Source organism: Saccopteryx leptura, chromosome 1 (assembly GCF_036850995.1).
Source record: "Saccopteryx leptura isolate mSacLep1 chromosome 1, mSacLep1_pri_phased_curated, whole genome shotgun sequence".
Classification (NCBI taxonomy): domain Eukaryota; kingdom Metazoa; phylum Chordata; class Mammalia; order Chiroptera; family Emballonuridae; genus Saccopteryx; species Saccopteryx leptura.
Window position 1 is genome coordinate 73,200,478 of NC_089503.1, and position 17,670 is coordinate 73,218,147.

Genomic DNA, 17,670 nt, shown 5'->3' on the forward strand with positions numbered 1-17,670 from the left:
CATGATGAGAACTGACTCTGTGCTTCCTCTGGACAGAGGCAGGCTGCCTCAGCTATTTGCAGTGTGATTGTTCTTGTTGCTTTCCCACTCCTTTGTTCTTTTAGCTTTCCCATAAAAACATGTCCCAATGGGAAGATCTCCTCAATGATTACAGCCTCTCAGGATAGTCTCAACTCTGGCTCTGTGACTGTTTGCCCCTCGATCAGAGTGGACTCCGCACATGGCCATTCCCCACTCCTGGCTCTTATCTCCTCCTGGCCAGCTGGTTTCTGAGCCCCTAAGGCCAGCCGAGAGCCCTGCCCTGGACCCCTCCACTTGGGTTTTAGTCAGTATTCCTGGACAACAGCCTCCACAAAAAGGAACCCACCTGTCCAAAGATGTCCTTCTTGGACCACTGATGTTATTTCCTGAAATTAATGCCAGCAGTTTTCTTAAGAGACTCCCTTAAGTATGAATAAGATAAAACATTAATGACAGAAAAGTCCTACACAACCCTCTCTCATCTTCACTAAGATGCAGATCACCTATTGGGGCATGTTTTGAGTGAAGGGGAATGAGAAAGCAACCAGAAAAAACCTCAGTGGCAGGATCTTTGGGGAAGTGGACTGGTCCTCCCTCCATTAACATGCTTACTTATCCTGGACTGTCCCTGTGGCCCCTGGTGAAGCAAAGAGTGGCAGCCACTTCAGGGCAATGGCAGACAATTTTTTCTTTTACAGGATAGCCAGATCAGATTTTCTTTTTCTTTTATTCAGTGAGAAGAGGGGAGGCAGAGACAGACTCCTGCATGCACCCTGACCAGGATCCACCCAGCAAGCCCACTAGGGGGCGATGCTCTGCCCAACTGGGGCATGGCTCCTTTGCTTAGCAGCTGAACTCTTCTTAGCGCGTGAGGCGAGGCCATGGTACCATCCTCAGCACCTGGGGCTAACTTGCTCCAATTGAGCCATGGCTTCAGGAGGGGAAGAGAGAGAGAAGTGAGAAAAGGAGGGGTGGAGAAGAGGATCGGTGCTTCTCCTGTGTGCTCTGACCAGAAATCAAACCCAGGACATCCACATGCCTGGCCTACACTCTACCACTGAGCCAACCGGCCAGGGCCCAGATCAGATTTTTGGAACGCAGTGAAAGGCTGCCTCTGGGAGGCAAAAGGTGGAATGTGTTTGTGGGCCTAGGTCACTATATTTTAAATGAACTTGGGCTGTGTGTGTGTGTAGGGGAGGAAGTGCTTAAAGAAATGCATGGCTCAGCACAGGCCACTCTGAATGATTAGATTGGTTTGAGTCTTAAAACAAAGCTCCTTACTCTGCCCCAAATGAAAAGAGATAATGACCTAGAGTTAGCCTCTTCCCTCATGATTCATTAGGTACATTGCTTTTAATAAGGTGACTCATTCTTTTCTTGGGCAAAAACATGACCTGGACGTGCTAGGTCCTGCTGGTGAAGCAAATACCAACATTAAGTTTCCCAGGCCATGGAGGGAAGTCGGTGTGCACTTCCCCACCTCACCAGGCCACTTCTCAGCCAGGCCGGTCTTACTTTCAGTGCCCAGAGGGCACCTCTATAACTAAGGCCGATGACATGCATAATGAAGAACACTTCCTCCAGACACTGAGCTTTGTGTGATGCCTCATTATGCTCTGTGTGTTGGTCTCTGGGGACAGAGGAGCTGCAGAAAACTAGGTTGAGTGTTGGGAGCAGGGGTTCTGCAGGGTCTGGTAATGGCAGAATGCTGGGTTTGGGGAAGTGACATGTAATGTCAGGAGTCAAGGTTGGTGGCACTGGTTGGGCCTTGTTGCTTTTTCTGCTGTCACCGGTGGTTGGCCTGCGGCAGGTTGTGGTGGGCTGCCGAGGTCTCTCATTTCAGTGAGGCTTTCTTCCACAGCTTTCACAGACTTGGAAGGACGGGTCTCTGTGCAGCCGTGGATGCTAGAGATGCAGAGAAAAATGCTGTTGGGTGGGGGCTGTAGCAGGCACCATGTCTGCCAGGCACCACAGGACCATAGCAGCAAAACTTCTCCATGGTTGTGGGCACCTGGCTGGTGGAGAGGACAAGTCGATTGCTCATCATATGTTTCATCCATGAACATTGCAGGTGGCTCCTCGTGCACGTCCTGGGCCAGCTCCAGTAGCCCCAGCAGGCAGCTGTGAGTAGCCATCCCTGTTATGGCCATGACTGCATCCTTGGTCTGGGCTTGGGAGGCATGCTTCAGGGGCAGCAGCTTCTCCGACTCTGGCACAGCAGCCTTGTGGTCAGTGATGGCTTTCACAAAACTCAGTGCCTCTGGAGTGGCCATCGAATTCCGCCACCCATCCCTCCTGGAATTGGCGAGTGGATGTGCTCTCGTGAGTCTGCGATGGAGCCTGGGGAGGACCCACCGGAGGGCCCCCTGAGTAAAGGCATCAGGCCTGAATCTCTGCTTCTTAATGAATGCTCTCTCACAATCGTCAGACTTCTAAACGTGAAGTTGAGATTCTTGATTATTTGTTAAAGTTTTTTGCTGAGGGGGTTAAGAGCCCTTGAATTACCAGAAACCATTTTGACTTTAGCCTCCTGGAAGCTGGCAGCTCTCTGATGGAGCTCAACCAGCTTCTTGCTGCTCTTCATCCCACAGGGACTTGTACCAATGGTCTGCCCAGTTTTTGCTGCAACTCCCACCCTGTTGGTGTCTCTGAGCTCCACGCCCATCCACCCCCAGGTGTCCAGGCACAGCAGGCTGAGGCAGTGCTTGATCATGTCCGGTGAGGGGAGAGCTGAAGGGACAGCCACACTGCGGACGGACGTCACTTTCTTACCTGCATGCATATCTGTAAAGTGGAAATCAGGTCAGGTCTTGCAAGATACAGGAAGCTGCTTGCCTTTTGTCTTCTGGATTGCTGGCCCATTAGCACACTCTACCTATAACTCTAGATTGCAGTTCTGCTGCCTGTGTGCTGCTGTTCTGCCCCCTGTCCCCCCCTCCTCTGGCACCTGACCCCCCCCCCTCCTCCCACACCTGAGCACAGAGGGGGCTCTGCCGTGATTCTACATCTGCTGTTTCCAGCAGCCTTTACACACTGATCTATCTGAGTTGGCTATTTGCCATTTGCCTCTAACAACTTTAGCTTTTGGTGACTTTCTACCAAGAATATGTCTTTTTGGGCAGGAAGATGCTTTGTTCATTTTGAAAGTTTTCAGTGCCAAGGTTTATAAGCCTAGCTTAGTTTTTCAGTGTTTGAGATCAGCTTCAGTTATTTTAAATGGTGCTCATCACACTATACATAATTACAAAAATACTGACTCACCACCTAACATATTGCCTGTTGTATAATAGGAGTTCAATGAACATTTGTTGAATGAATTAATACAAGTATACACTTATAGACATATACTTTACAACAATATTTTTGATCAATATTATCTATATTTTATAATTGCCTTGGCCACAATGATAAGGAAGCTATATAACAGTCATCCATATAACCAGCTGGCCTGGGAAAAAAATCATCCAGCAATATTCAGGGCTATTTGGAACCATTAACTATTGACCTTGTCTTCTGGGCAGCAAAGTGAACAGGTATCCTCACAGGAGGACACTATATTCTCTCTCCTCTGCTCCTTTATTTCATTGAATCACAGTGTAAAAACCTGACTCTCATCCCAGGGCATTTTAAAGCACCTGATGTTTTATGTGATTTCTTTATTCAGAATATAGGTAATTTCCTGACATGAATGACTTCACTGCTCTTTTAAAGATAGTGGCATGTTGTTAGATTTTGAGTGGACTTTAACATTTTGTCTGTTTTTGGATGGAATAATTAGCTTACTTGCATCTGATTTTGAAATAAAACTGGAACCAGAATATGCAAAGAGAGAGGCCATCTGAATTAAGATTCAGGAAGGAATTGCTAAGCACCTTATAAAGGGTCACAAAAAGTTACATTGTGTCAGATATTTTCACATCACTATCTAGTCTAATTGTGTCAAAGAGAACCTCAGTATCTTTCCTCATCTATAAATTATCTGATTTGGGGGCAACTTTTGCAGAATTTACCTGTTGGTGTGTGTGAATCTGTTTATAAGAACATCTTATAATTATGCAATTGCTTAATTGCTCATTATAGAATTGGTAAGTTATATTACATGAAGAGCTTGCTGAAAACAGGGGTTATGTCATTTGTGTCATTTATTGGTCAGGGGCTGACATAGGCCCTAACTCAAAATGTGTCTGTTGGAAGAATAAATAAATAGATGACACAGATACACATAAAAATACAGTCACATTCTGTACTTCATAGTTTCTATTTATTCTGCTAAATTTAGTGGGCACCATTTGCTCCTTTATGCTCCTAAAAGATGACATCTGTTAGGATTTTACCCTACTTATATATGTTTGACAGTACAAAAAAAAAAAAGCTAGACAGTGTACAAAAGAGCAGGACAACTGCATAATCTGACCAGTTAGCCTTGTAGGGTTGTTTGGGTGCTGATAGAAAATACAAGACTCCTGAGTCAGAGACAAAGGGCTTTATTATTCACTATAAAAGCAGGGGCAAATTCTGCACTGGTTCCACAATCTCCAATTCTATATGGCAACAAAGAGGACCAGGTAGAGTATTCAAGTTCAGGGGTGCCCCACAAGAGAGGAGCTCTGAGATTAGGGAATCTATTGCTTTTCTAGCCTTTGGCCACAAGGAGAACACATCACACCAGAGATCCAAGTAGTGCATTCTTCACTTCTCAGAACGGCCAAGTGCACAAAAAGTCCTGAGAAGTAACACCATGGCTCTTTTACAAAGTGAAGGAATGGGCAGGACCTTGCAATATTGACCTATGCAGCAGGCATGTAGGGAGTGCAAGATGTCCATGGAAGATGGAATCCACCAACAAGGAGCTGGAGGATACTCTCATCTGACAGTCACTTTGCAGAGAAGACTGAGGTTCTGAGAATTGAAGTGACTTGTTCAAGGTTATACCTGTGATGTTTCCAGGACAGAAATGTATTTCTTCAGACTCTAAATCTAACGCTCTTTCCATGACACCACCAGTTCTTTCTATTACTTTTGTTGCTTAAATTCTCTGTAGCTCTATCACAATTTTTGACTGCTAAATAACAATCCTTTACTTGCTTCTTTGGTTTATAGCCACAAAAGTTAGTGTTATCATCCTGTGAGGTAGCAGTTCACAAAGCATATTGTGTTGAACACTGTGCAGCAAAAAGGCTCTATAGAAAATTGTTTAATCCTCAAAGATGTTCAGGACATAGTGCATACACTATCCCACAGCTAGAGATTCACAGCACAGGAGAGTAAAGCATAATGCTTAAGAGCCTGAGCTCTAATGCTAGAGAGATTTGGGCTCTCCCTAGATCTGCTCATTGGGTTTATGGTCCTGAGCATGGTGTTATAGTTTTATAAGCCTTAGTTCCACACTCAGAAAGATGTAGCTGATAGTATCTCTTTTACAAATTTGATGAAAAGATGAACTAAGGAAACTTATTTAAAGTGCTAAGCATATTGTCTGACATATTACTTGATATGGCTCAATAAGGTAACCATAAGTAATGCAGAATAAAGGCTCTAAGAAATCCTGCCCTCAGGAAACCCACCTAACATTAAATCTGCATTTTAAACCATGCAACAGTAATTCTGTTGATTTATTACATTACTCATCTAACATTGAAGGGGTCTATTACTCTGAAAGACCCATTTAAGGGAAATTTACTGGAGAAGCAAAAAAGACTGCCTCATTTAGAGCTGGTTAGACCAAAGAATTAAACTCTATATAGAGGACCTAAATCGTATAAACAATTGCCCTCAAATCCTTGAATTGCAATTTAAAACATGAAAATTTTGGCTTTTGTGATGTTCTTAAACTCAGGTCAGGCTTCCTGGTAGTTCCTGAGATGTGTTAAAACATCACTGCTTATTGATTTAATTATATCACCAGAGACGTTGGTTTTATTCTACTACCACAGGTAAAATTCTTCTGATAGCAGGTGCACCGACTCTTCATTCTGAGGGCGTGCAGCTGATGATTTGAGCAAACACACAACCCAGAATGCGGAGTACTCTTTGCAGACACAGGTAAACACGGGTAAAACCCAGCAGTCAGGCCTCTCTGCCCTCAGTGACAAAGGAGCTCTCTGAGCTTATGTTGGTCTAAACTACCCGCCTGGAATTTTATAAATATTGTAGGTTATGAGATCCCCAGCTTCTTGGAAGAATCTTTCTGTTTAGAAAACTCTTAGTTGAAAGGTCACAAACACAAGAAAGCCTTTGTCAGTGCTTCCTAGCCTCTGCCCTTTACTGCCAGGGCGTACTGGCTTCGGAGAGCTAAATATGCATTCTTCTCCCTGATTCTGTTCAATGATGTCTTGTTGAAGGCTTAAAATAGACCTCAGTGGCAGTTTTTATACATAGAAGTTAGCAAATGCAATAAATCTGAGCTTCTCCCACCCCTAGAGCCCACTTATCAGCACCCTGCCACCTGCTGCTTTCTCAGTACTTTCATCATCTTATCGTACTGGTACCACGTTGGTTGGCTGTCTTGCCCACTAGACTTGAGATCAAAGACAGTACGTTCATTTCTTCCCATGCTTAACATCTAGCCCACTGGCAGGCATTTAGTAAAGGTGATTGAAGCCATAAATGAATTTAAGATTCTCTGAAACAGTCACCTCTGTGTGATTGAGTTTTCGGTGAGAAATGGAAAGAACTGTGTAGGTACACGTGCTATATTATTAAACAATGTCATCAGCTCAGTTGGAGTATTTATTCTTGGATTACACTACAGTGTCTGGAGCTACTCCAAGGATAATTAGTATATGTCTTTATCCCCAGATCAGAATTCACCTGACTGCCATGGCATCATCTTATGTGGCCATTTGGTGGGAGGAAATCAGCTAAGTCTAATTGCTTTCCCAGGGTACTTACCCCTCCTCTTCCCTCAGGATCTGGATGGAAATGCTTCCTCCTCAGAAAAAAAATTGAGCTTTTGATAAAATCAGAAATTGTTCATGAGAGTACAATGCCCTGTGTCAGTATAGTTTCAACCAGCATAACCTGTTGAGGACTTTGTCATCAAGAATCACTGTTAAGGTTTTAAAAAGGGTGCTGTTGACATTTCCTATGATGAGGAACTGGCATTTTAAAGACAGAATTAAAACAGAAACCATTGCTTAACCCACAAAAATATTCCATTGTAGGTTAAAATAAAAGGAAGCCCCCCAAATGGAAATGACACCCAATTGTGCCATTAGGATGGATGAGTAACTTCATGACCGTATAATTCACAGTCCTTTGCATGCTGAGGCAAATGATTTTACCCATTGCTTTTGGTGACTGGTATTGAAAGAAGTTCACTTAATTCTCACAACAATGGAAGAGTTTTATTAGAAGTAATAAATCTTTTATTTTATGCTTACTATGGTACCAGGCCTATACTAAGTGGTTTACATATATTATTTAATCAGCACAACCTCACAAGGAATAATTACCCATATTTTACCAGTGATAAAATTTAGACCCAGAGTGGTTGAATTAAATGCCCATGATCACATGGTTACTGAGAGGCATAATGGTGCTTACATCCAAATGTGTCTCCCATCAAAGTCAAAGCTGTTAACCAACATCCTATATGGCTTTCCATTGCAGCACAAGATCAAAGAATGGTAAATTACATATAAAATATCTTATTACATATATATGTATCTTCACTTTTTAGGAAGAAGAGGCTCAAGCTGAAAGACCACTAACATTCTAGTGAAGTTCTTTTGGAAGTTATTGTTTTCTCCTAGTTCAGAATTTCCATTCCTTTTCTTTGTTAAATGTCCTGTGAGTGTACTTAATATGTGTTTTGGAGGAGATATAGGGAGGTCATAACATTTTATAAATTAAAGTTGAGAGGCTAATGCTCTTGATATATTTTTGCCTCTGGGTGACTTTGGTCTTGTCACAGGAGGTACAGACCAGTTTGTACAGACTCAGTGTGCATGGTGAGAGCAGACTTTTTGTTGCCAGACCTAAGGTCAAATCCTAGCCCTGGTATTTACTTTCTGTGTCACCGTAAGCAAATTATTTAACTTCTCTGATCCATAATTTCTTCACTTATAATGTGGAAATAATAGTTGTATACCTTAGAGTTTCATTATACAGATAAGATGGGTTACTTTATACGAAACCCAAAGATAACAAATTAGTGTCAATTTAAATGAACAAATATCCTACAAAAAATGTGGTTTAAATAAATTTAAAACTTTCTTATGCCTCTCAAAAATTACCTCTAAGTTTTGGGTGGTGGTGAAGTATATTTTTAGAACATAGGAAATACCTTCAAAATTCTTTTGTCATTGTGAATACTCTTAAAACCCTCCAGCTAAGAAACAGCTGTTCTCCAAAATAATCCTGCTCTCTTACCCTTTTGACATCAAGAAGTTCTGTCTCCAAAACTAACCAACATAGCTGGTAACTTCCATTCTCCCACAATTATTATTTTCTCTTCTGAAAGCTCCTGTGTCTTTTTTAGTGTAATTCTTCTCTCCATACCTCCCCCCTCTCCTAAGCTGTTGTCTGGATTCTTCTCACAACAAAGCTCATTTTCCACTATCTGTATCAGCATAACAAGGTAGCATAGAGTGTAGTGAAGAGCATGGCTTTGGGAACTATTAAATCCATAATGTCTCAATTTCATTCCCATCCCTGTTACTTACTAGCTATGCCTTATTTCCTCCCCTGCAAAATAGATAATAGTACCTACCTTATAGACTATAATGAAGATTCATATATGTAAAGTGGTTTAGACCTGTATTTGATATATAGTAAACACTAATAACACATGAGAAGAATAAATTTTCAAGACATTCTCTGCTGTTGCAGGGCAATATGGAATATAGAGGGATCATATAGGATATTTTTTTAAAACATAAATTACTAAGGAGATAAAGGTCAGTCTTATCTATTTTTTGTAGATATTAATATTTATTATGCAAATAGTAGGTGATTTTTTTTTTTGGCAAAACCATCTGATTTATTTCTGCAAATGCATGCCTTGAGGTCTTTTTCTGAACACAGTTAACCCATTTGGAATAAACATTCTTTTTTTATTATTAATTTTAATGGGGTGACATTGATAAATCAAGATACATATGTTTAGAGAAAACATCTCCAGGTTATTTTGACATTTGATTATGTTGCATATCCATCACCCAAAGTCAAATTGTCTTCCGTCACCTTCTATTCATTTTCTTTGTGCCCCTACCCTCCGTCTCCCCCCCCCCCCAGCTGGTAACCGTCACACTCTTGTCCATGTCTCTGAGTCTCATTTTGATGTTTCATCTATGTATGGAATCATATAGTTCTTAGTTTTTTCTGATTTACTTATTTCACTCAGTATAATGTTACCAAGGTCCATCCATGTTCTTGTGTTCTTGTAAATGATCTGATGTCATCATTTCTTATGGCTGAGTAGTATTCCATGGTATATATGTAACAAAAAGCTTTTTAATCCATTCGTCCACTGACAGACACTTGGGCTGTTTCCAGATCTTCGCTATTATGAATAATGCTGCCATAAACATGGGGGTGCATTTCTCCTCATGGAACAGTGCTATGGTGTTCTTAGACCTGTGATGGCAAACCTTTTTATAAAAATCACCCACTTTTGCAGTGCTGGTCAACCTGGTCTCTCCCACCCACTAGTGTGCGTTCCAGCTATCATGGTGGGCCAATCACGGCCGCTGTTGGTTGCTCTGTTATCGCCCACATAAAGGTGTGGGTTTATTTCTGGGTTCTCTGTTCTGTTCCATTGATCTATATGCCTATTCTTATGCCAGTACCAGGTTGTTTTGAGTACAGTGGCCTTGTAGTATAACTTGATATCAGGAAGTGTTATACCTTCCATTTTATTCTTCCTTTTCAAGATTGCTGAGACTATTTGTGTTCTTTTTCGGTTCCATATAAAATTTTGGAATATTTGTTCTATATCTTTGAAGTATGTCATTGGTATTTTAATAGGAATTGCATTGAATTTATAAATTGCTTAAGGTAATATAGACATTTTAATGATGCTTATTCTTCCTAACCATGAGCATGGTATATGCTTCCACTTGTTTGTATCTTCCTTGATTTCTTTTATCAATGTTTCATAATTTTCCAAGTATAAGTCTTTAATCTCCTCGGTTAAATTTACTCTAGGTACTTTATTTTTTTTTTGTTGCAATAGTGAAGGAGATTGTTTCCTTAATTTCTCTTTCTGACAGTTCATTGTTGGTGTATAAAAATGCCTCTGATTTCTGAGTATTAATTTTATATCCTGACACCTTGCTAAATGCATTTATCAGATCCAGTAGTTTTTTGACTGAGACTTAGGGTTTTCTATATACAATATTATATCATCTGCAAATAATGATAGTTTTACTTCTTTTCCAATTTGGGTGCCTATTATTTCTTCTTCTTGTCTGATTGCTGTGGCTAGGACTTCTAGAACTATGTTAAATAAGAGTGGTGAAAGAAGGCACCCCTGCCTTGTTCCTGATCTTAAGGGGATTGCTTTTAATTTTTTCCCATTGAGTATGATATTGGCTGTGGGTTTGTCATAGATGGCCTTTATCATGTTGAGGTATGTTCCCTGTATTCCCACTTTGCTGAGAATTTTTATCATGAATGGGTACTGAATTTTATCAAATGCTTTTTCTGCATCTATTGAAATTATCATGTGGTTTTTCTCCTTCCTTTTGTTTATGTGATGAATCACTTTGAATGATTTGTGAATAATGTACCAGCCTTGCCTCCCCAGAATAAATCCCACTTGATCATGATGTATAATTTTTTTCATGTATTGCTGGATTTGGTTTGCTAATATTTTGTTGAGGATTTTAGCATCTATATTCATCAGGGATATTGGCCTATAATTTTCTTTCTTTGTGTTGTCTTTGCCTGGTTTTGGAATCAGAATTATGCTCACCTCATACTAGGAGCTTGGAAATCTTCCTTCCTCTTGAATTTTGAAATAGCTTGAGGAGGATAAGAGTTAGTTCTTCTTTGAATATTTGGTAGAATTCACTAGTGAAGCCATCGGGCCCAGGAGTTTTGTTTTTTGGGAGTTTTTTGGATAACTGTTTCAATCTCATTTGTTGTAATTGGTCTGTTTAGGTTTTCTGATTATTCCAGATTGATTTATGGAAGATTGTATGTTTCAATGAATTTGTCCATTTTATCTAGGTTGTCTATATTTTTGTCATACAGTTCTTCATAGTATTTTTTTTTACAATATTTGTATTTCTGTTGTGTCAGTTGTTATTTCTCCACTCTCATTTCTAATTTTATTTATTTGAGTCCTCTCTCTTTTTTTCTTGGTGAGTCTAGTTAAAGGTTCATTGATCTTGTTTACCTTTTCAAAGAACCAGCTCCTGGTTTCATTGATCCTCTGTATTATTTCTTTAGCCTCTATGTCATTTATTTCCACTCTGATCTTTATTATTTTCTTTCTTCTACTACCCCTGAGCTTTACTTGCTGTTCTTTTTCTAGTTCTTTTAGATGCAGGGTCTGGTTGTTTATTTGAGCTTTTTCTAGCTTCTTAAGGTATGCCTGTAATGCTATGAACTTCCCTCTCAGGACTGCTTTTGCTGTGTCTCATAAATTTTGAGTTGATGTATGCTCATTATCATTCATTTCTAGGAATTTTTAAATTTCTTCTTTAATCTCATTGTTAACCATTTGTTATTTAATAACATGCTATTTAGTTTTCAAGTGTTTGAGTATTTTTTAGTTTTTCTGCTGTGGTTGATTTCTAGTTTCATGCCATTGTGATCAGAGAAAATGCTTGATATGATTTCAATCTTCTGCCGCGGACCAGCACATCTCCAAATAACGGTGCGGAATTAAGGAAACACACTTTGTCAAAACAAAAACGATGGGACCGGGAGGACTCCTCAAACTGCCTGGCAGTATCTGAGTGCCTCATAGCCCCAGTTCACTTTATGATATAGACATATGCAAATCAAGGACCCTGATACAAAGTTGCACATCAAAGGCTAAGACAGGAACTCTCCCAAGGCAATAAACAGGATGCATTAGTGAAATCTACCAACATCCGAAACAAACAAAGAGTCAGAGGAAGGGCATGTATATTGCTTCCAGCAACCCAAGGAAGCAAGTGGAGTGAGTGCAAATACTCAGCATCAAAGCCAAATATGGAGATGGAAGGGGGAGAACTTAGCCTTTTGCTAAGCCTCGAAATCTACAATGGCTTTTTGCCATTTACAGTCCACAACAATCTTCTTAAATTTTTTGAGACCACTTTTGTGCCCTAATATGTTGTCTGTCCTAGAGAATGTACCATAAGCACTTGACAAGAATGTATATTCTGCTGCTTTAGGGTGAAAGGTTCTGAAGACATTTATTAAATCAAGTTGATCAAGTGTGTCCTTTATGTCTGCTGTTTCTTTGTTAATTTTCTCTCTTGAGGATCTATCTAGTGATGTTAGTGCGGTATTGAAATCCCCTACTATTATAGTATTGCTGTTGATCTCACCTTTTATATCCATCAAAGTCTGCTTTATATATTTAGGTGCTCCTATATTAGGTGTGTAGATATTTTTAATGGTTATATCTTCCTGTTGGATTGCTCCCTTTATCATTATGTAGTGACCTTCTTTATCTCTTACTATATATAGCCTTTGTTTTAAAGTACATTTTGTCTGATATAAGTATTGCTACCCCAGCTTTTTTTGTCATTTCCATTTGCATGAAATATTTTTTTCATCCTTTTACCTTCAGTCTATGTTCATCTTTTGCTTTAAGGTGTGTTTCTTGTAGACAGCATATGTAAGGGTCCTGTTTTCTTATCCACACAGCTACCCTATGTCTTTTGATTGGATCATTTAATACATTTACATTTAAGGTTATTATTAATATGTAGTTGTTTATTGCCATTTTATTCTTTAAAGCTATATTCTTCTTTTGCTATATTCTTTTTCCCCTTTGACCTATTTACAACAGGCCCCTTAGCATTTCTTGCAGCATTGGTTTGGATGTAGTTAATTCCTTGAGTTTTTTTTTTTTTTTTTTTGTCTAGGAAGCTTTTTATTTCTCCTTCAATTTTATGTACTTTTTTTTTTATAGGGACAGAGAGAGAGTCAGATAGAGGGATAGATTGGGACAGACAGACAGGAACGAAGAGAGATGAGAAGCATCAATCATTAGTTTTTTGTTGTGACACCGTAGTTGTTCATTGATTGCTTTCTCATATGTGCCATGACCGCAGGCCTTCAGCAAACTAAGTAACCCCCCACTCGAGCCAGTGACCTTGGGTCCATGCTAGTGAGCTTTTTGTTCAAGCCAGATGAGCCCGCGCTCAAGCTGGCAATCCTGGGGTCTTGAACCTGGGTCCTTCCACATCCAGTCCAACACTCTATCCACTGCGCCACTGCCTGGTCAAGCTTTCTCCTTCAATTTTAAACAATAGATTTGCTGGATAAAGTAGTCTTGGTTGTAGGTTCTTGTTCTGCATTACTTTGATTATTTCTTACCATTCCCTTCTTGTTTCAAGTGTTTCTGTTGAGAAGTCAGATGTCATCCTTATGGTGGCTCCTTTGTAGGTGATAGCCTTTTTTTCTCTAGCAGCTTTTAATATTTTCTCTTTATTGCTTAGCTTTGGTATTTTAATTATGATGAGTCTTGGTGTAAATTTCTTTGGATTTCTCTTTAATAGAGTTCTCTGTGCTTCTTGAACTTGTGAGACTTTTTCCTGCCTCATTTTGGGAAGTTTTCAGCTATGATTTGATTGAACAAAGTTTCTATCCCTTGTTCTTTCTTTTCTTCTTCAGGAACCCCTATGATGCAGATGTTTTTTCTCTTCATGTTGTCACAGAATTCTTTTAGAGTTTCCTCAGACTTTTTGAGTCTCTTTTCTTTTTTCTGCTTTGCTTCCATACGTTCATTCATCTTGTCCTCTAACTCACTGATTTGATCCTCAGCTTCATCCACTCTGCTTTTAACTCCTTTAATTGTGGTATTCAATTCTGGTATTGTATTTGTCATTTCTGACTGATTTTTTTTTATTATTTCAATTTCCTTTTTTATATTTGCTATCTCTTTATTTAAGTGTCCATAATGACCATCTATTGTTGTTCTTAGCTCTTTGGACATCCTAACAATCATTATTTTAAACTCTGCATCTGGTAATTTGGTTATATCTGACTCATTCAGGTCCTTCTCTGGGGATTTCTCTTGATTTATTTGGGTTGCATTTCTCTGCCTGCCCATTTTGTCTGTGTATAAGAAGGGTTTGGCTACTGGAGTCCAGTGGGTGTTGCCTCTGTGTCCCCTAGGTGTGGTCTGTCTGCAGGCCTGCCACCCCCTTGCAGCTGCTGCCTAGGGCATTTGGGTATGGGCGTTGCTGGCACTGGCCTCCTATGGCTGTCACTGCTGTTTCCACCTTCCCTCCACAGGAAGAGCTGAGTTCACGTGCCCAGCTCTACAAGCCTCAGCCTGTCTCGGCCTTCACCCCACCCCCACAGGTGGGGTTGCGCACCGCACATGGGCCACAAGCCTTGGCACCAAGGGCAGAGGTAAGCACCTTTGTTCAGCTGTGGGTCTCTGCCTGTTCCCGGGCTTCTGGCCTGCCTCCACAGTCAGAGCCAGCTGGCATGTCAGGCCACAAGCCCATGGAGCTGGGTGGGGCTGCAGGTGTGCACTCAGCTTCAGATCTCCTCCTTTTCCCGGCTTTTGCCCTGCCCCTGCAGGCAGAGCTGGCTTGTGTGTAGGGCCACAAGCCTGGGCTCTGCAGGTTGGGTGAGGCTGGGCCCCTGTTCCCTCTTGCTCAGTGGTGGATCTTCGCTCATTCTGGGCTCCTGTCCTTCCCTCAAAGGTGGGCCCACAGGTGGCCAGACGCTTTCACATGTCCCCTCCACCCCCGCTGGGCTAGACTGAGCTCATGCCTGGCCTCAGTCGTGGCCAGCTGGCTTCTGCCCTCGCCGATGAAACTGCACTTATGCCACCTGTCACCTCTCACCCTCCAGCAAGCCCTCAGCAGTGTGGGTGGGATCGCTGAAGGTCAGACCCTAGCACTCCATACTGTAGTCCTGAAAGCTTCCTCCTTCTAAGCAGCTTTGCTCTGAGTGCAATGGGAGAACTTGTTTGACTGGTGTCCAGCTTCCTTTTGCTGGTATTGCTGGTTCCAGGGGAAATATTCCCTTCATATTTGGGGAGTGACTAAGCCCAGGTGTTGAGGTGGCTGTCCCTCAAAGTGTTTCTCCCTGTGCCTCCTAGATTACACTCTCCTCCTGCTACGCCGGTCCTCTCCTTTTTCCCGGCCCCCAGAGCCCCAGGTGGTGGTTGTGAAAGAGTTTTTCTGTGTGGTCCCTTTAAGAAGAATCCTGGGTCTCAGAAAACTGTCTCTTTCTCACAAACAGTATTCTGACTTGTTTCACAGCTAAATACTGTCCATACGCCTCTTCTAGGCTCTGGGGCTGCAGGCTGGTACTTTGTTCCTGGGGCCCAGGTCCCTCCCTTCTCCACTAAACTCTCTTCCTACCACACAAGTCTCTCTGGGCTGCTATTTGCTCCGGGGAGCTGAATAGCCCTCTCCATGTTTCCGCTTTTCCTACCAGTCTCAGTATGGCTTATTCAGTGTTCCTTGGTTGAAGAACCTTAGTCCTCTTAGTTTAGTTCAAAGTTGGTTTTTCTAGATGATGTTTCTTAAAATTAAGTTGTAATCCACTTTGTTTCTGAGAGTTGGAAGTTGGTACGTTTGCCTACTCCATCACCATCTTGCTAGGACCCAGTCTTTTATCTTGATTCTTTTCCAGCAGACATAGTATTTCAATTGTCTGTTCAACAATTTGGCACTATCTCAGATCCTTTGCTCATTCACTTCAGGTTAATTGTTTTACCACATGAATGAATCCTGAGTCAATTAATAGTCAGTAATCTGTCCTATAAGAGAAAATCCTCAGACAACTTCAACCCAGATATTGCTAAGCTCTGCAATCACAGCATATGAATAGAAAATTGTACTTCAGCCCATTGACAAGATACTTATTCATTCATTCAGCATAAATATACTGAATACCTACCATGAGACAGGCACTAAATATATAAGCAAGAGCAAAATCTACACTTATTACTTTCCTAGTTTATACTATGGTGAATAAAATAGACATTTATTATGTATATATCATCTTCTGGACAACTGCAATATTACAAATTGGAATCATTACAAAAAGGAAGGAAACATATATGATTGATGCATGTCAATATTAGGAGGACCTGATGCCATGACATAAAAGCAGAGTCTGACCTTTAACTTGAGCGCTGAGGAATGAGTGGTTCTGGGTACATGGTGGGGTTTTGATGCTCTAATTTCTACTAATTTGTAGTCTTCTACTAAGGGAACTGTGCTTACAAGGAACAGAAACCAAATGAAGAATGAGGTACCAAATCTACTGGGCTTCTCTGATACATTGTTCTAGAGCACCAAGCTTATGATGGGAACTCTGAACAGGGCTTCTTTCTCTTTCCCTAATGTAATAGGTGAGTACATGGCACAGACTGTCTCTACCACCCAGGTTACACACATGTATGAGCTGCTAGTGCTGAGATCACAGGTGAGGCAGGAACAGCCTATGAAAGGCAAAACTGCCCGCCCAGTCCTGAGACAGCATGGCTTGGTAGCACAAACAGTGGTAGGAAGGGTTCTGCTACACTAGAGGAAGTAAGCGTAAGAGGAAGTCAGCAGCCTCTGCTTCAGTCACATGCAGGGTATAGCGTAGAAGATGGTGTGATCATATAATCAGTATCCCCTCCCCCCACAAAGAAACTTGGTCAAGTTTACTTCTGGTTCTCATCAGTCTGACCACTTTTCTGGGAAGAGGCTCCAAAGGGGATAAGTAGAAGTATAAATGTGGGGAGTAGTTATATACCTTGTATTCTAAGGTAGATATCTGAAGTTAGAGAATCATTACCTTCCTCTCCAGCAAGTAGAAGTAAAAGTATGTGTGGAGGCAGCAGTGGAGCCCTCTAGGCTGCTAGGCAGAAGAGAGAACACATGCAAAAGCTTGAGATGGAGAATGTGTAAACATCAGGGAACAGAGAGCAAACCTGTGCATCCAGAGTACAGAAGATGAGCGAGAGTGTTACAGTGGTGGACAGGAGCTGAAGGACAGGCAGGGCTAGACAGTGTAGGGTCTTGAAGCCCATTCTATGGAGTGTGGTGTTCTACCAACAACAGGAAACTCTGGGTGAGTTGTCCTCAATTTTCCTCATCTTGTACAAGCAGAGGATCATTTCTAAAATCCATTTATGCTCTTAAAAGCTATTCTAGAGGCAGTAGAGCTAGGATGACCACATGTCCTGGCTTGTCTGCCTGTTTTCCTAGATCAAAAGTGTTCTCGGTTGGATGGTAAATTATGTGGCCACCTTAGTGTACTTGTAGAATGTATAGGCTGTGGAGCCACCTGCCTCAGTTAACATTCCGGCTCTCACATTCCCTTGCAGTGTCACCTTGGGCAGCCACTCTGTTCCTTAGTTGCATCATCTCAAAAGTGGGTTAATATTTAATCTACATTTAAGGATGTGTAAGGATTAATTTATGAATATACATAAAATATAAAGGAGTACCTAGAATATTATAGATGCTTAATAAATGTTCAGTGTCATTATTAATATTGTATATTTCTCCATTTCCTCTTACT

General features: G+C 41.1%; 1 pseudogene; it reads right to left on the reverse strand.

Annotated features, from left to right (window-relative positions):
* Window positions 1–1,763: 1,763 nt before the first annotated feature.
* Window positions 1,764–2,803, reverse strand: LOC136388067 (choline O-acetyltransferase pseudogene; annotated as a pseudogene).
* Window positions 2,804–17,670: the final 14,867 nt, after the last annotated feature.